Source organism: Caretta caretta, chromosome 3 (assembly GCF_965140235.1).
Source record: "Caretta caretta isolate rCarCar2 chromosome 3, rCarCar1.hap1, whole genome shotgun sequence".
Classification (NCBI taxonomy): Eukaryota; Metazoa; Chordata; order Testudines; family Cheloniidae; genus Caretta; species Caretta caretta.
Window position 1 is genome coordinate 108,195,440 of NC_134208.1, and position 18,985 is coordinate 108,214,424.

Here is an 18,985-nt window from a genome sequence, read left to right on the forward strand (position 1 = left end):
GGACCCCATTGTGCTAAGTGCTGTATGTATACATAACAAAAGAGCTTCCCCAAAGAGCTTGTAATTTATGTATAAGACAAGAGACAACAAATAGATACAGAACAGAAGGGAGAAAAAGGAAACAGTGAGACACTATTGGTCAGCATGAGAAGCAGTGGTCTCAGCACACCAGCTGCCTAACTGTTAAGTTTTCCTAACTGTTCAGGGTTTGACTTTACAAAATGAATGTTCTTTTAACATAGGATTTTTTCCCCCATTTTTTCCCTTGTTTTGTATTTTATAATTTAATAATATCTCAATTTAAAAGCAAAATGGCATATTGGAAAATTGTCCATTTTTTCACCTTCCTCTGCATCATGTAGGTTCAGGCCACTTGTCAGGATTATCTGGTATCTTTCATGTAATCATTTCTCTGCCCTTGCAGGTGCCTCAAGCATTGGTGCACCTCCATCCCTCCTATTTTCTGCATGGGCCCCATAATAGTCTGGTCTCCTGGTCTCATTTATTTTATTCTTATTTCCATTGTTGCGTTTCATGTGCAGGTGCTGAGTGGTGTTGGTGGCCTGTGTTATACAGGAGGTCAGACCTTCTGGCCTTAAGCACTATGACTCTATGAAATCTGAATGGATATTCAAAGGGACAGCAAAAATTGCTTCTCTTACTCCAAGGCAACTCACCTACTAAAGTTCAAATTCCTGTTGCAAAGCCTGGAGGCACTAGATTTTTTTCAATGAAATGGCTTTAATTGTTCTACATTAGCAAAATGTATTTTCCCTTAATCTCAGGCTCAGAAACAACTGGACTGTTTTTGTTGAAACTTTAGAATAAAATAAAATTAAAGTTAAAAAAATAATCAGCCAGAGGCAAAGACCCAGCATGGAAGATTTCATCATCGGTTGTTCAAGTTTGACAAAGTTATCAGCAACTGAAAATTGTTGGATGTTGGGGCATCTATGTAAAGGGAGTGTCCTCCTTTACTGCCTCTCTTCCTATACCCTTGTGCCTTGTACAGTTATGATGACTGTGGCATATCTGTGCCTTCCTACGTAATTCAAGTAATTAGAAGGCATAATGTGGGAGCTAACATTATGAAGAGAAACATTTCAATAGGAAATTCTGTGGGATTGCTGGCCGATGATGCCAAATAAAGTGACTATCCTAGTTCAGTTCCTCTCTGGCTGAGTGTCCTGCATCAGAAAATCCACAGTCTGGGGCATCTGTGTTCAAAGAGTCAGGTTAGGCTAATTAGGTTCAACTCGTATTCCTTCATTGTCATTACAAGTGAGTCAGTCATGTCTCCTAGTCTTTGAGCTACTTTTAACCCCTATGCACTGACCAGCAAACAGATATATGTGGATTCAATTGGTAATATCCATTGGGAGGGCGGAGGATACAACCACTTTGAAACAGAGACTGTGGGACATTAATGGTGGGATTTTTCAAAGGACCCAATAAAATTTCAATGAGCACCTAACTCTCTTAGGATTCTTTGAAAATCCTAGCCTAAATTAAAAATCTAGAATATATGTTTGCTAATATGCTTGAGATAGTCCTGAAAGCAGTGACTTAATTGGCTAAAAAGAAATGGAGAAGGGGTGCTGGAAGACAACTACATTCGAAGCCAAGAAAGGATACATAGATGATGAACTGTCAGAATGACTTATGTACAAATCCTAAACTAATTTTGAAATTTAATATTCTTAACCATTGATCTGCCAATAATAGATTAGTTTTGAAAGTATTTGTTTAGGATTTCTGTGGTTTAATTTGTATGATTTGTTTTATGTATTATTTACTTATGTATTGTAGCAATGTATCACAAGGAAGCCATATGGTAGCAATAAACTTGAACTGATTACATTCAAGAATTTTCAGCTCCACAGTTATATTGAGTAGGTTTACATTTCATGCAGCTGCATTCCCCTAGCCATTATGTTGCTGTCGAGGAAACTCCACATGTTGCATTTTTCACATAATAAGGGCTTTGTCTCCCAGTTAGACATTTTAGCCATCTAACCTGGACACTATTTTCTATGCTGTAGCTCAACAATCCTTCTCACGTGTGCTGCAGATGCCAATTCCTACATCAGATTAAGCTCACAGCCTCAGCTCAGTGCAAACGTGTCCTTTCTTTTTTAGTAACTAACCTATGTGTCTTCTCTCCTTGAGCAATAACAGGACCGTAGCTGCTTTTACAGTGCAAACATGTCCTTTCTTTTTTAGTAACTAACCTATGTGTCTTCTCTCCTTGAGCAATAACAGGACCGTAGCTGCTTTTACAGTATACATGTGGAGGAATAAAAATAACCATTCCCCAATCCCTTGGCATGTTAATTCACATGTTAATGCATGTTAACATTGTAGTTTTATTTTTATTGCTTTTATGCTTGTGCCTATAAACAACCATGTTTTATCCAACATCCATATACTCTTTCCTATGAAAGCTAGAAATTGGTCCCATATTGCTTTAAAATCATTCTGTTTATCTTCTAGCCTGAGTGTAACCTTTTCATATGAAACTGCTCTTGCAAGGTCTGGCAAAAACTTTCACAGATAAATCTTATATATTCTTACAGTGCCTCAGTATCATCCTTTTAGCAATCATTAGGCTAGTGCAGATCCAATTTGAAGATGCTTTTGGGATGCATTTAATTCTTAAAATGTCAGACAAAATACAAACAGAAGGTCCCAAGCATATTTTGCTTCCAAGTATTTGGCACCATAGACCAGAATAATTTAACTCTTTTGCATTCAGAGCACATAGATTTTGACCTGTGTCAAAAGCTAAGCAGACTTTTTGAAGTTTTTGCCAAAATATGCTCTCGAGTCCATACGTTATAAGGCCAGAAAAGACCACTGTGATCATCTAGTGTGACCTCCTGTATAATATAGGCCATAGAACTTCCCCAAAATAATTCCTAGCACATATTTTTTGGAAAAAAAACCCAAATGATTAAAAATCGTCAGTGAGGGACAATCCAGCATGATCCTTGGTAAATTGGTTACTGTGATGTTACACTCCATACTCTTCATAGAAATATTGTTATGATATGAATATGGCATAACTAAGATATGTTTTATGCAAGATGGATCATATGAGGCATCATTGGAAACTTTATGATTTATTGAATGTGATTATCCAATTTGTATGCATGTATCATTTCTGTATCTACAGTTAGGAATGTTGACTATGTAACAATTACAGCTGTGTGTATACTTGGGAAACATCCACCAGACAACAGTCCATCAGCCTTGATGGGCCATTAGGAAGAAACAATAAGACTTTGAAGATTCTAATCTCTTTTCTTCCTGAGAAGCATCCTGGGATGTTGCTTTGACACTACAAGGTCAGGTGGTCATGTCACCTGGTACTAAACACCAGCTTGGACTTCTAGAGATTTTCCATTAAAAGGAGTGAGATGTCAAGACTGGGAAACAAAAGTTTCCTACCTTATGTAAATTCTGTTTTAGGCTGGGGAGCAAGTTGATCTTGGTTCACTCTTCACTGAATCCCCACCTAGGATGACAGCTGGAAAGATCTGAGAAACAAAGACACATGGGGGCAGAAGAGTTGACCCAGGCTGGAAGAGGGGTCTGGTCTGTGAATATGGTGTCTGAAGATTTAAACTGCAAGCAGGATAGCTAACCTTCAGGAATTTCTGCATCCTGCCCAAAAGCAACATTTAGGGTGATAAATTACTTCTTGAAATCAGTCTCTTTAAAATTAATATGTGTGTTTTGTTTTATTTGCTTAGTAATCTGCTTTGTTCTGTTTGCTATCCCTTATAATCACTTAAAGTCTGCTTTTTGTAGTTAATAAACTCGTTTTTGTTTATTATAAAACCCAGTTTCTGCAATTTATAACTGGGGTGGGGGAGAATTTGTGCATATCACATTGAAGGAGGGGGCAGATTTATGAGCTTACATTTTATAGATTTCTCTACAGCACAAGGCATTATTATTCTGGGTGTACTTTCCAGAGGAGAGCTGCACTTGAGTGCTGGGCAATTTCCAAGCTGAATCCTCTCACACAGAGCTGACTTCAGTCTGTGTCTGCAGTTAGGTGTGACCTTACCTGTGTGTGTGAGCTAGAGAAGGCTTGAGGGCCTGGCACAGCATAAACAGGGTAAGCAAGCCCAGGCTCAGGGAACGGGCAGGTTCAGTGAGACTCCAGCACACCAGGTGACATCCCGGATAGGGGGTGGGGCAGGTCCAACCCATCACAGTTACCATTCCAGTGCTTACCATTTCCAAAGGCATAACAATTTCCACAGCAGTGACTTCATAGGAAAAGAGATGCAATTCCAGAGTAGACCATTAGCATAAAACACATGCTACTTAGATTACATGAGTAGTGTGTTTGAGTGGGTGAGTGACTGGATGGGTGGGTGTGTCAGAGGGATAAAGGTAGATTTTGGAAGAAAGTTAGTTTGATATTTTTCTTGTTATTTTTGCTGATGATGAAAAATACAGGAAAGGAAGTACCTTCCTTAACATCACATTTAATGGAGATAAATGTAAACTGCAGGAGGAATTATGCAAATACAAGGACACTGGAACGAACAGACCTTCCCTTGTGAAAATTGCAATAGAATCATTAATGACAAGCGGTCAGGACCTAATTTTTATGAAACTCTTCCAGCAATAGAGTGCCCTCCCTCCCCAGCGCTGGAGCAATGATTCAGTAATGATCAGTGGGACGAACCACTTTCTATAGAGATCTCCCAGCCAAGTATTTATTCTGTTTTGGCCTATGAGAAGTGAGGTGGTGTGACCACAAAAGATACTACTATACATTTATTTGGATTGTTTACAGGAATTGATGCCATAACCTACAACAACTTCATGTGTGGTCTTTTATTATAAAATATTTCCTGATATTCCAAGGATGTGAAATAATTTGTTTGTGATACAACTCCAAGTAATGGGATGGAATTAAGTAAAGAGCAAAAAATAAGCTTAGTACAGGAAAAACAAATGGTTTCTCAAGGAATTTGTTGGAAGTCCTATTGCTGGAGACTTTTAAAATTAGACTGGAAAAAGCTCTAAAAACGTACTGTATGGAACAATATTAAACTATCAAGCATATGGACTAGGTGATCTAAAAGGTCTTTTTTCATGTCTAAATGCTATGATTTGGAGCAAGAATACCCAATGCCGTGTTTTTGTGTCTTTTACAGACATAAATCTTGATACTCAACACTATCACTCCTCAAAATTAATCTGATTTTTTTAAGAAAAACCAAGAATGTTTCCACACAAACTTGGCTAACTTAGAGTTAAGATTGTACAAGTATATTTCTCTTCTACTCAATCACTAAAAATTAAGGCAATCTCTACTTAGGGCAATAATAACATGGAAACCAGTCTCATTTCACAACCCTTACCACTCAAGCATCATACTACTCAAACGCATTCCTAAAAGCCTGACCTTCTTTTAATATCCAACACATAATCATCACCACAGTTAACACATGCGAGTCTCAAAATCACACACACACACGTGTTACTAATATACATTTTTATTTGAAAAGTCTACTATTACCACTGAAAGCAATCTGAGTTCAGAGTGAAGGTGTGTGTTTATGTATATTACTGAAGTCAGTTAAGGTTGTATATTTGGGTGTGTATGTTAGAAGAGAAAGTTTGCTGTTGAGGTGTTCGAGTATGTTTGGGTTTTATGTTGGGTAGTCAATTAGTCAATGTGCTAATGTTGCCTTAACTGGGAAGCAATGATACAGTGTTCACCGTGTGTGGTTGGCACATTACAAATAAAATGACTACTTTCTCAGCAGCTTTAGAGTCCTGCTAGGAGCTGAAACTTTTATCACAAAAGCAAACAGAAGTATTCTGTACCAAATACTAATTAAGAACAAAGAGCCTGTAGGAATCTGACTTTAAAACATCACATATAGTTTAAAAATAAACTGTCCTGATTTCCTTTTGGCCTAATCTCAAGATGTACTGTGCAGATGGACCTGAGGATAGAGCCAGTCCCTCAAGAAGTACAGTCAGTAGTGACTGTCTACTAAGTACGAAGGTGAGGTTTGAACTTGAGTTGTGGTGTAACATCTTCAGAAAGATTGTGCTGCTGAAACCTAAGTGACTGATTGATCAGCGGTGTGAGGTTTTGGCCTCACAAGATTTAATATTAAAGGAGGAAAATATAAAATAAGCTGACAGATGGGATATTTTACATCTGTAAGGCATTGTATCATTATATCTGAATTAATTAAAAACTAAGCTCTGGGAAGGAAGATTATCTTTGAAAGATTTTGGCACTTAATGTGATGATGTGTTTTTCCCTGACAAAAGAAAACTCTGCTTAGCACTCTAGGATGAAGTGTTTAAATGATGTCTACAGCTTACTTGGGGGTGAAGCCAAATGAAGAAACTGAATTTGTTTTTTAAACAATTCTCAGAAGCAAATGAAGATACTAAATTATGTAACAATGTGTATGTATTTTTCTTGGCAATACATTTAGGGGGAATTTGTAAATGGAAAAGTGTTTTGCTCTGAAAATGAAAGGTCTGATTCACAAAAGCCTTCTATAACATTTGTGGGGGTTTGTTGCCTTTGTTGAGAAAATGCGTTGATTGTAATTGTGGCACAAAATTTACAGGTTTGTTTGTATAATCACTTTTAGTTCCGTGACTCTCTCATGAACATGGAGTGCAATTCAGAGCTGTGCAGAGGACCAGCATAAGACAAGCCCATCTCTCCATCTGTTAATTAAAAGGCTGCTTTTAAGCACTCAGAACCATGCTTAAGTAGGATTTCAGTGGTGCAGAGATTGTGCTGGTTCTCTGCAGGGGAGTGAAGTTGAGGCATGTTCTGGGCTGCGGTTTTAATCTGGGCCCATCTCTAATACAGAAGCTCTTAAAACCCTTGAGTTTTAATGGGACTTAATGGGGCATGGCCCCAAGGCACTTTTTGAAAATCCCATCTTAAATGTGAGAAAGATTAACTGGCTGCAATTGTATTAGGTGGGTACAGTTTGGAGGATATGTGAAGCCCTCATAGCAGGTGAATATGCATTAAGTTATGACATGCTGCAATGGTGTGTGACTCACCCCTGCAGCACCTCCTGCTGGCTGTCTGGGAATTAGCTCATTTTCCAGCTCTGGAGCACCCTCTGCAGGCCAGTGTCATCACCGCCCCTGGCCCCCATGTCCTGTCCGGACCCTGGTGCCCCTTTGTCTGGGGGTTCTGCCCCAGCAGTATCCCCTCAGTCTCTGGGTCTCTCCTCCCCAGGGAGCCCCCAACCCCCTAATCCCACCTTGCCTCAGTGCCTACTGCCAGTCATCATTTAGCCCCCGCTCACTGGGGCCAACTGCAGCTTGTAATGGCCACTCATCATTGGTAAGGGGGGTAGGACCTGCTGCCTCTGCCTAGGCCCGGGCTGCCCCTTTGCAGCCCCAGCACCTGGTTTAGGCCCCACACAAGGCCCTGCAGCTCGGGGGTTGTTAGGCTGGAGCTCCCCAGCCCCCTTGCCTTTCCCCAAACGCTACGCTACGCTACGCTACCGCAGGTTCCTGCTCAGGTCCTTCCCTCTCAAAAGCAAGAGAGAGAGTGTTAAGTGCCTGGCTCACTGGCCTTTTATAGGGCCAGCTGCAGCCTAATTGGGGCATGGCCCCAGCTGTGGCTGCCTTCCCAATCAGCTTTGCTTCTAGCTCTCCAGGGTCAGCCTTTTCCCAGGCTGGTTTTAACCCTTTCGGGTCTGGAGCGGGTGACTACCCCGCTACACATGCCTTTGGTGGAAGTTTCTTCCTAACCTCACACAGTTAATGGTTGGCTCTCTTTCTGAAACTTGAAGGTCGATAGCTCTATATTTATATTCTAGCTAATGTTACGTTGGATGGTATTTTTTACAATTTATATAAATATCTGGAGCCATTGCTCTGCATCTTTTAGGTTTATTCACACCAGTGTAAGGAGAGTACAAAGCAGGTGACGAACACTACCATTCTGATTTGGTAGCATTCTAAACCCACTTCATGCTGGTGGGAATGATCATAGACTAACTGAGCTCCTAACTGAGCTAGCCCATTGCAATGGGCATACACATGTGTTAGTGTACCTGTAATCATTGAGCCAGGGCATAAGAACCATGTTTCATTGACAATAAACCTGACCGAGTTCCTTTGCTCTGAATGGGTCTGTGATAATTGGGCAGTTTGATCCAGGTTTGCTAAGCCAACTATCTGTGCAGAGCTGGGACAGCACACAGACAGAAAACACACACAAGCAGCTGAACATCTGATAACACTGGTGACCCTGATGTGATTCAAGCATGCAGTCTTCTGGGAAGAGGTTATTGCAGCCTTCTGAAACACAGGTTGTTGCCTTTTTGTTGTTCATGTATTTCCTTTTGTCACTTAATGTGTTGCATTTAAATTAAATCTTATTATTTTATTATAAAAATAGTAAAAAGAAGAATCCTAATGCTCTTCTTGGTATAATTCATTATTGTACATACCATTATCATATCCCCTCTCGTTTGTCTCCTCTCTAAACTAAAGAAGTCTAATCATTTTAATCTCTTCTCATATGCTAGTCTTTCTGTGTCTGCAGTCACTTTTGTTTCCGATCTCTGGACCATTTCTGTCTTTGCTATAACCTTTTTGAGATGGGGTAACCAAAATGGAACATACTCTTCAAGGTGTGGCCTTATCGGTTTAGATAATGGCATTATATTACTTTCAGTATTATTTTCTATCCTTTTCTCAATGCAGTCTAAAGTCATGTATGATTTGTTGACTACCCATGTGCATCAGGTGGATGTTTTCCTTGAGCTACAATGGCACTAGGTCTTTTTCCAAAGAGTTCCTGAATTAACTATAACCAATCATTATGTATATGGTTAATTTTGTTCCTTCCAATGTACATTACATGTATTTTTTATCTGCCGTTTTATTGTCCTGTCATCTAGCTTTTATGTCCTAATACTCGTTTACATTCTTAACTAACCAAAACAAGTTATCAACAGTTTTCTATCTTACTATTTAGCTTATCTTCTGGAACATTAACATATTAAACTACACCAATCCTAGCTCAGATCATTGAGGCAAGGCAATATTCACTTTCCATGTTGAAAATTGACCATTTGTTCCCACTCTGGATATTCTATCTTCATAACAAGTTTTTAATCTATGAATGAACATAACATTTTTGTCCCATGCTTATTTGGTTTTGTCACTAGCATCCTCTGCAGGACTGTTGTAGGATTTTTTTGGAAGTCCAAATGAATTACATCTATCAGCTCGCCTGTATCAACCATTGTGTTGGTACTCTTGAATAATCCCCAAAAGCCTAAACAGTGTAATTTCCCTCTACAGAAGCTATGCTGGTTCCTATTGTACAATGCTCATTTGTGAGTTTTATAAATCTCTTTAATTACCTTTTCAGCTAATTTACCCAATACTAAAATAATGCTTACTGGTCTATAATTACCAGGATCACCTCTAGCATGTCTTTTAAGGATAGTTTCAATACTGGCGACCCTCCAGTCTGCTAGCAGAATAGCTGATTTTAAGGAGATATGCTGTATTTTTATTAGCGGTTTAGCCATTTTGCCAGAGATTTTTCAAAGGGATCTAAGGGAATTAGGTACCTAAATGACATTGAATATCAGTGCTTGTTTGCCACCTAACTCCCTTACACACCTTTGAAAATCTCAGAGTTCACCCATGAGTTCTTTAGAGTAAGAGCTTCTTCTAGATCAAGAGATGGACTCTCAGATGGGTTAGCCCACCTCTCATTCAAAGCTGCCTCTTCTATCCCTGTCCCTCCTCTGCTTCCCCATCACTCCCACTCCCTACCCTCCCACCCCCTCAGTCTATCTGTATATATTCATCATTCATATGATAAATTGGAACGGGAACAGAGAAGAGACACAAGAATGAATAAAGGATTAGAAAACATGCCTTACAGAGATAGACTCAAGGATCTCAATCTCTTTTAGCTTAACAAAGAGAAGGTAAGGAGTGACTTGATTATAGTCTCTATATATCTACAGGGGGAACAAATTTAATAATGTGTCTTCAATTTAGCAGACAAAGCTAGACAAATTCAGACTGGAAATAAGGTGTAATTTTTTTTTTTAATAGTGAGAGTAAGTAAATATTGCAACAATTTACCAAGGGTCATTAGAACATAATGGCCATATAGGGTCAGTTCAATGGTCCATCTAGCCCAGTATGTCTTTTGACAGTGGCCAGTGCCAGATGCTTCAGAGGGAATTAACAGAACAGGGTAATTATCGAATGAACCATCCCCTGCCATCCAGTCCCAGGTTCTGGCAGTCAGAGGTTTAGAGACACCCAGAGCATGGGAGTTGTGTCCATTATCATTAGTGGCATTATGATATTTTCTGTCTTCTCTATCTCTTTCCTAATAGTTCCTAACATTCTGTTGGCTTTTTTGACTGCTGCTGCACATTGAGCTGATATTTTCAGAGAACTATCCACAATAGTGGTTGATTCTCCAACACTGGCAAGATTGGATATTTCTTTAAAAGATCTGATCTAGGAATTATGTGGGGAAGTTCTATGGCCAGTGTTACACAGGATGTCAGACTAGATGATCACAAGGGTGCCTTCTGGACTTGGAGTCTATGAATCCATATCCTCCTTTCCTGTTTCTGTGGCACACTTGCCTTATTCTCAGTTTTTCTTGTTCTTCCCCGATGTGTATCAGTCTTTTCCCCTGCTACTGTTCCTATCCTTCAGACTCTATTACTCATTGCTCAGTTACTGCTACCACACACTTCTTCTACTTACCTGATTCTCATAACTCTTTCCTCACGGCAGCGGCTCATTTTTTACCTTCCCATCCCTCCATCCTTCAATGAAAAAAAATATGTCTGGATTTGGTCTGCAGGAGAAGAGTTAGGGGAGGAGTTTGAATTCCAGTTAGGTTTTCTGATTGATTTCTGAACCTCTCAAGGTTCACACCTTCATTATACTGTTTCTACAGCAGCAGACAGACATTTGCAGGGAAGAATGTTATACGCTAATATATAGAGGTAATGGAAAGACACTTGCTAGAAGGGGAATGACATAAGAGTCTCCTCCCTCTATAGAAAAAGGAAGTGAGGATAAAAGCTTGGTGCTTGGTCTTGAAAGGGAATAACTGAAACATTTGTCCCTGTCACCTGTCATTTGTCCCTGTCATTTGTGTTAAGTAATGGTATCAAAGCCAAAGAAGAGAATATTTAAGGGCCACCCAATTGATGGCAACAAAGAAAAACCTTGGGCCAGATCTTCAGCTGGTGTAAATTGATATTGCTCAATTGAGGAGCTGGCCCTTGTTCTAATTGGCTTATTGACAGAGGGGTCTGGGGGCAAAACAGTACATTCTTTCTGAAAAAAGTGCGGGGTTCTTTCAGCCTCCAAGAGCAAGCCCTCAAAGTTCATCTCTCCCCAAAGGGATAGGCTTCAGATAACAGGATGCAATAGTCAGTGTATCCTAAAGAAGTAATAATCACGTTTTTGAATACTTTCTATTATTTCTTCTCACAATACAGGGATTATACTCTCTGTAGCCAGTTTGTCGCAGGTTTCAGTAAAAAAAGAAATACAACTGCACAAATCCAGGCTGATATAATGTTTCCTCACTCCCCATTATAAGTTACAACATACCACATAAGATGCTGGCACCACCGTATTTATGGCTGCCATACAGAACATTTCTGCCCCAGATTGACCAACATTCTATTCTGGGGATGAAATCCTGGTTCCATGAAATCAATGGGAAGCAGGATTGGGGCCTTAGTTATCAAACAGGAAATGGATAAGAGTGCAATTATATCGTCTACTAGAGGGTTCACATACATTGAAGCTACTTTTGAAAATGTGACCCTACATTTGTCCTTTCAATTTGGTTTGTACAAATTTTGTGCAAGCCAAAGCTGCATGTGAGAAATTGTGGGCATAAAGTTTTTTAGACACAAGCTTGAAGTCCCTTTGAAAATTTGCTCCCACAGTCTCAGTGGGACAATCTTGAATATTTGTCTATATTTGATTATGCTTCACAAATTAGCTTCCCAAATCTGTGATTCAGAGTATAACTACTATCTATAGTATTATAGTACTGACCTTTTTCCCAGATCCTTGTGATTTCTGACATTTGAAGCCCTAAATTCCACAAAATGCCTTTTATTAAAGTAAATGAGTCTTATAATATAGTATTTTGCTTTTGAGATGTGAGATGAAAAGAGCTCTTTGTTTCCTAATGTTTTAATTTATATTTGTTCTGCTACAACAGGAGCATATTTTAATTCTCTGCTGTAGTCAAGAAAGGGTACTCTCAAAAGCACCACATGCATTCATTAGTGACTGAATTCAAGGTTTAAACAGGGACTAAACAGTAAAATGAAATTAAACATTAAAATGCTGAGAAATAACATCAGCTTTACAGTCCTTATTTTAAATACAGATCACAATAACCAAAGCAAACTTACCGCACTGTACCTTGGAAATTGACTTAACAAGTTGGACAGAATAGCTAATCTATCTAAGGCATTTATAGTGTCAATCAACATAGTATCTAGATGCTGCTGCAATGTTTAGGAATGTTGCTGAATAATATATTGCACTAACATGCCCAATATCATCAACAACATGATAAATATGTTCCCTCACTTCCTGAATGTATGTGAGTATGCAGCAGTCTCATTAATGGCAAAAGTGACTGTCTTGTATTGGATCCACAAATAATATAGCACAATGGTCTACAGGTATATAGTAAAGGGCTCTAGAGGTGATCCTGGCAATTACAAACCCATAAGTCTAACATCAGTACTGGGCAAATTAGTTGAAACAATACTAAAGAATAAAATTGTCAAATTAGTTGAAACAATACTAAAGAATAAAATTGTCAGACACATAGAAGAACAAAAATTGTTGGGCAAAAGTCAACATGGTTTCTGTAAAGGGAAATCATGTCTAACTAATCTATTAGAGTTCTTTGAAGGGGTCAATAAACATGTGGACAAGGGGGATCCAGTGGACATAGTGTATTTAGATTTCCAGAAAGCCTCTGACAAGGTCTCTCACCAAAGGCTCTTATGTAAATTAAGTTGTCATGGGCTAAGAGGGAAGATCCTTTCATGGATTGAGAACTGGTTAAAAGACAGGGAACAAAGGGGAGGAATAAATGGTAAATTTTCAGAATGGAGGGGGTGCCTAATGGTGTTCCCCAAGGGTCAGTCCTAGGACCAATCCTATTTAACTTATTCATAAAGTTGATCTGGAGAAAGGGGTAAACAGTGAGGTGACAAAGTTTGCAGACGGTACTAAACTGCTCAAGATAGTTAAGACCAAAGCAGACTGTGAAGAACTTCCAAAAGAGCTCACAAAACTAAGTGATTGGGCAACAAAATGGCAAATGAAATTTAATGTGGATAAATGTAAAGTAATGTACATTGGAAAAAATAACCCCAACTATACATACAATATGATGGGGGCTAATTTAGCTACAACTAATCAGGAGAAAGATCTTAGAGTTATCGTGGATAGTTCTCTGAAGACGTCCACGCAGTGTGCAGAGGCAGGTAAAAGAGCAAACGGGATGTTAAGAATCATTAAAAAAGGGATAGAGAATAAGCTGGAGAATATCTTATTGCCCTTATATAAATTCATGGTATGCCCACATGTTGAATACTGCATACAGATGTGGTCCCCTCATCTCAAAAAAGATATACTGGCATGAGAAAAGGTTCAGAAAAGGGCAACTAAAATGATTAGGGTTTGGAACGGGTCCCATATGAGGAGAGATTAAAGGGGTTAGGACTTTTCAGCTTGGAAAAGAGGAAACTAAGGGGGAATGTGATAGAGGTATATAAAACCATGAGTGGTGTGGAGAAAATGAATAAGGAAAAGTTATTTACTTGTTTCCATAATATAAGAACTAGGGGGCACCAAATGAAATTAATGGGCAGCAGGTTTAAAACAAATAAAAGGAAGTTCTTCACACAGCGCACAGTCAACCTGTGGAACTCCTTGCCTGAGGAGGTTGTGAAAGTTAGGACTATAACAGGGTTTAAAAGAGAACTGGATAAATTCATGGAGGCTAAGTCCATTAATGGCTGTTAGCCAGGATGGGCAAGGAATGGTGTCCCTAGCCTGTTTGTCAGAGGGTAGAAATGGATGGCAGGAAGAGATCACTTGATCATTACCTGTTAGGTTCACTTCCTCTGGGGCACCTGCCATTGGCCACCGTCGGTAGACAGGACATAGGGCTGGATGGACCTTTTGTCTGACCCAGTATGACCATTCTTATGTTCTTATGTCTTACAAAAGCATAAAATGTAATAGCCTTCTCTGGCTTGTAGCATTTGGTGGGGGCTAGTATCAGCTTAACTCAAATGCAACTTTGGGCCCTGAATTCCTGCAATAATGCGGCTTTCACAGGCCAACCCAGCATGCATACACTGGCAGTAAGACCCGAAGGGAGGCAACTCATGATCAAAGTTCCTCTGATTGTCTTCTGTGGCTGGAACCAGCTTTGGAGGCTATTTATTACTAAATAAATTATTTTTCCAGCCCCTCTCTGTTCATACCAGCTTGAGTCCCTTCTATCCTAACATCTTCAGGGAGAACTACTTTCAAATTATGCCTTCAATGTCACTTTTGCAATCTCAATGCCTCAAATGAGCTTGTACAGCTGGAACCAATTAGAATATAGTAAGCAAGGCCAAGATTTTCAAAAGTGACTAGTGATTTTGGGTGTCTCACTATTTGGGTGCCTCACAAGAGATATCTCAATGGGGACTGATTTTTGGAAAGTGCTGAGGGCTCTTTAAGGAAAATCAGGTTCGTCACCCAAAAATGGAGGAATACAGAATTACTAGTCACTTTTGAAAAGGTTGGGTCAATTCTCTAGATAATGCACAACAAAAAATAGAACAGACTCCATCACATTTGCTCTCTCAGGTGCATTGGTGCTGAAGTATGAACAATACTAAGGGTATGTCTACACTACGAAATTAGGTTGCATTTGTAGAAGTCGGTTTTGTAGAAAGCGTTTTTATACAGTCGATTGTGTATGTCCCCACACAAATGCTCTCAGTGCATGTAGTCGGCGGAGTGTGTCCACAGTACTGAGGCAACCATCGACTTCCGGAGCGTTGCACTGTGGGTATCTATCCCACAGTTCCTGCAGTCTCCGTTGCCCATTTGAATTCTGGGTAGAAATCCCAGTGCCTGATGGGGCTAAAACACTGTCACGGGTGGTTCTGGGTACAGCCCCCCCATTCCGTGAAAGCAAGGGCAGACAATCGTTTTGCGCCTTTTTTCTTGAGTTACCTGTGCAGACGTCATACCACGGCAAGCATGGAGCCCTCTCAGCTAACCATCGCCATATGTCTCCTGGGTGCTGGCAGACGTGGTACTGCATTGCTACACAGCAACAGTTTATTGCCTTTTGGCAGCAGACAGTGCAGTATGACTGGTAGCCGTCGTCGATGTAGTCCAGGGTGCTCTTTTAACTGACCTTGATGAGGTCGGGGCGCCTGGGCAAACATGGGAGTGACTCGGCCAAGTCATTTCCCTTTTAAGTTTTGTTTCATGGCGATTCAGTCTTTTAATCTGCAGCTTGCAGAAGACGATGGCCAGCAGTCATACGGCACCATCTTCTGCCGAGCACCCAGGAGATGACAGTGGCTAGCGGTCGTACTGCACAGTCTGCTGCCAGCAAGATGTATAAAGATAGATGAAGTGGCTCAAAACAAGAAATAGACCAGATTTGTTTTGTATTCATTTTCTCCTCCCTCCCTCTGTGAAATCAACGGCCTGCTAAACGCAGTTTTGGGTTCTATCCTTGAGGCTTTGAGTCCTATCCTTGAGGGGGCCATTCTTTTTCTCACAAAGCCACCCCCTTTGTTGATTTTAATTCCCTGTAAGCCAACCCTGTAAGCCATGTTATCAGTCGCCCCCCCCATCACAGCAATGGCAGACAATCGTTCCGCACCTTTTTTCTGTGCAGATGCCATACCACAGCAAGCATGGAGCCCGCTCAGATCACTTTGGCAATTAGGAGCACATTAAACACCACACGCATTATCCAGCAGTATATGCAGCACCAGAACCTGGTAAAGTGAAACCGGGTGAGTAGGCGACGTCAGCATGCTGACGAGAGTGATTAGGACAGGGACACAGACTTCTCTCAAAGCACGGGCTCTGGCAATGTGGGCATCATGGTGCTAATGGGGCACATTCATGCGGTGGAACGCCAATTCTGGGCTCGGGAAACAAGCACAGACTGGTGGGACCATACAGTGTTGCAGGTCTGGGACGATTCCCAGTGGCTGCGAAACTTTTGCATGAGTAAGGGCACTTTCATGGAACTTTGACTTGCTTTCCCCCGCCCTGAGGCACAAGAATACCAAGATGAGGGCAGCCCTCACAGTTGAGAAGCCAGTGGCAATAGCCCTGTGGAAGCTTGCAATGCCAGAGAGCTACCGGTCAGTCAGGAATCAATTTGGAGTGGGCAAATCTACTGTGGGGGCTGCTGTGATGCAAGTAGCCAACACAATCAAAGATCTGCTGATATCAAGGGTAGTGACCCTGGGAAATGTGCAGGTCATAGTGGATGGCTTTGCTGCAGTGGGATTCTCTAACTGTGGTGGGGCCATAGATGGAACCCATATCCCTATCTTGGCACCGGAGCACCGAGCCAGCGAGTACATAAACCGCAAGGGGTACTTTTCAGTAGTGCTGCAAGCACTGGTGGATCACAAGGGACGTTTCACCAACATCAACGTGGGGTGGCCGGGGAAGGTACATGACGCTGGCATCTTCAGGAACTCTGGTCTGCTTCAAAAGCTGCAGGAAGGGACTTGATTCCCAGACCAGAAAATAACTGTTGGGGATGTTGAAATGCCTATAGTTATCCTTGGGGACCCAGCCTACCCCTTAATGCCATGGCTCATGAAGCCATACACAGGCAGCCTGGACAGTAGTCAGGAGCTGTTCAACTACAGGCTGAGCAAGTGCAGAATGGTGGCAGAATGTGCATTTGGATGTTTAAAAGCGCGCTGGTGCAGTTTACTGACTTGGTTAGACCTCGGCGAAACCAATATTCCCACTGTTATTACTGCTTGCTGTGCGCTCCACAATATCTATGAGAATAAGGGGGAGACATTTATGGCCCGGTGGGAGGTTGAGGCAAATTGTCTGGCTGCTGGTTACGCACAGCCAGACACCAGGGCGGTTAGAAGAGCACAGGAGGGCGTGGTGCGCATCAGAGAAGCTTTGAAAACCAGATTCATGACTGGACAGGCTACGGTGTGAAAGTTCGGTTTGTTTCTCCTTGATGAAACCCCCAGCCCCTTGGTGCAACTCTACTTCCCTGTAAGCTAACCACCCTCTCCTCCTCCCTTCAATCACCACTTGCAGAAGCAATAAAGTCATTGTTGCTTCACATTCATGCATTCTTTATTAATTCATCACACAAATAGGGGGATGACTACCAAGGTAGCCCAGGAGGGGTGGTGGATGAGAGAAGCACTAGGAGGGATGGTGGAGGAGGAAAGGACAAGGCCACACAGCACTTTAAAAGTTTAAAACTTATTGAATGCCAGCCTTCTGTTGCTTGGGCAATCCTCTGGGATGAAGTGGCTGGGTGGCTGGATCCCCCCCACCGCGTTCTTGGGCATCTGGGTGAGGAGGCTATGGAACTTGGGGAGGAGGGCGGTTGGTTATACAAGGGCTGTAGCAGCGGTCTGTGCTCCAGCTGCCTTTCCTGCAGCTCAACCATATGCTGGAGCATATTAGTTTGATCCTCCAGCAGCCTCAGCATTGAGTCCTGCCTCCTCTCATCATGCTGCTGCCACCTTTCAGCTTCAGCCCTCTCTTCAGCCCGCCACCTCTCCTCCCTGTCATTTTGTGCTTTCTTGCACTCTGACATTGTCTGCCCCCATGCATTTGTCTGTGCTCTGTCAGTGTGGGAGGACAGCATGAGCTCAGAACATTTCATCGCGAGTGCATTTTTTTCGCCTTCTAATCTTCACTAGCCTCTGGGAAGGAGAAGATCCGGTGATCCTTGAAACACATGCAGCTGATGGAGAAAAAAAAAAGGGACAGCGGTATTTAAAAAGACACATTTTATACTCTTTCATGGTAAACCTTGCTGTTAACATTACATACATAGCACGTGCTTTCGTTCCAAGGTTGCATTTTGCCTCCCACCGTGTGGCTAGCTCCTCATCCCTCCCCGCTCCCCATGGCTAACAGTGGGGAGCATTTCTGTTCAGCGACAGGCAAACAGCCCAGCAGGAACGGGCACCTCTGAATGTCCCCTTAAGAAAAGCACCCTATTTCAACTAGGTGACCATGAATTATATCACTCTCCTGAGGATAACACAGAGAGATAAAGAACGGATGTTGTTTGAATGCCAGCAAACATACACTGCAATGCTTTGATCTACAATGATTCCCGAGTACGTGCTACTGGCCTGGAGTGGTACCATGGTGGACGGAATAAGGCTGCCCTCCCCAGAAACCTTTTGCAAAGGCTTTGGGAGTCCATCCAGGAGAGCCACAAATGCCAGGGCAAATTAATCATTAAACATGCTTGCTTTTAAACCACTCACCAGAGGTCCCTTCTCTGCCTGGTGGGTCTGGGAGGCAGCCTTGGGTGGGTTCGGGGGGTGAGAAACAGTTCCTGGCTGTCAGGAAAACTGGTTTCTCTGCTTGCTTGCTGTGAGCTATCTACAACCTCCTCATCATCATCTTCCTCATCCCCAAAACCTGCTTCCGTGTTGCCTCCATCTCCATTGAAGGAGTCAAACAACATGGCAGGTGTAGTGGTGGCAGAACCCCCTAAAATGGCACGTAGCTCATCATAGAAGCAGCATGTTTTGGGCTCTGACCCAGAGTGGCCATTCGCCTCTGGTTTTCTGGTAGGCTTGCCTCAGCTCCTTAAGTTTTAATGTAGAACTTGAAATCACAGTTTAAGTTATGCTTTAAAATCCAATTTGTA

The 18,985-nt window shown here is 41.6% G+C and overlaps 1 long non-coding RNA gene across 1 annotated transcript in view; it reads right to left on the reverse strand.

The window, feature by feature from the left end:
* Window positions 1–17,442: 17,442 nt before the first annotated feature.
* The window catches only part of LOC125634113 (uncharacterized), a 94,960-nt gene continuing 93,417 nt past the window's right edge, over window positions 17,443–18,985 (reverse strand). Inside the window, exon 6 of the long non-coding RNA XR_012667682.1 lies at window positions 17,443–18,061. This is a non-coding gene — a long non-coding RNA (uncharacterized LOC125634113). The remainder of the gene's footprint in view (window positions 18,062–18,985) is intronic.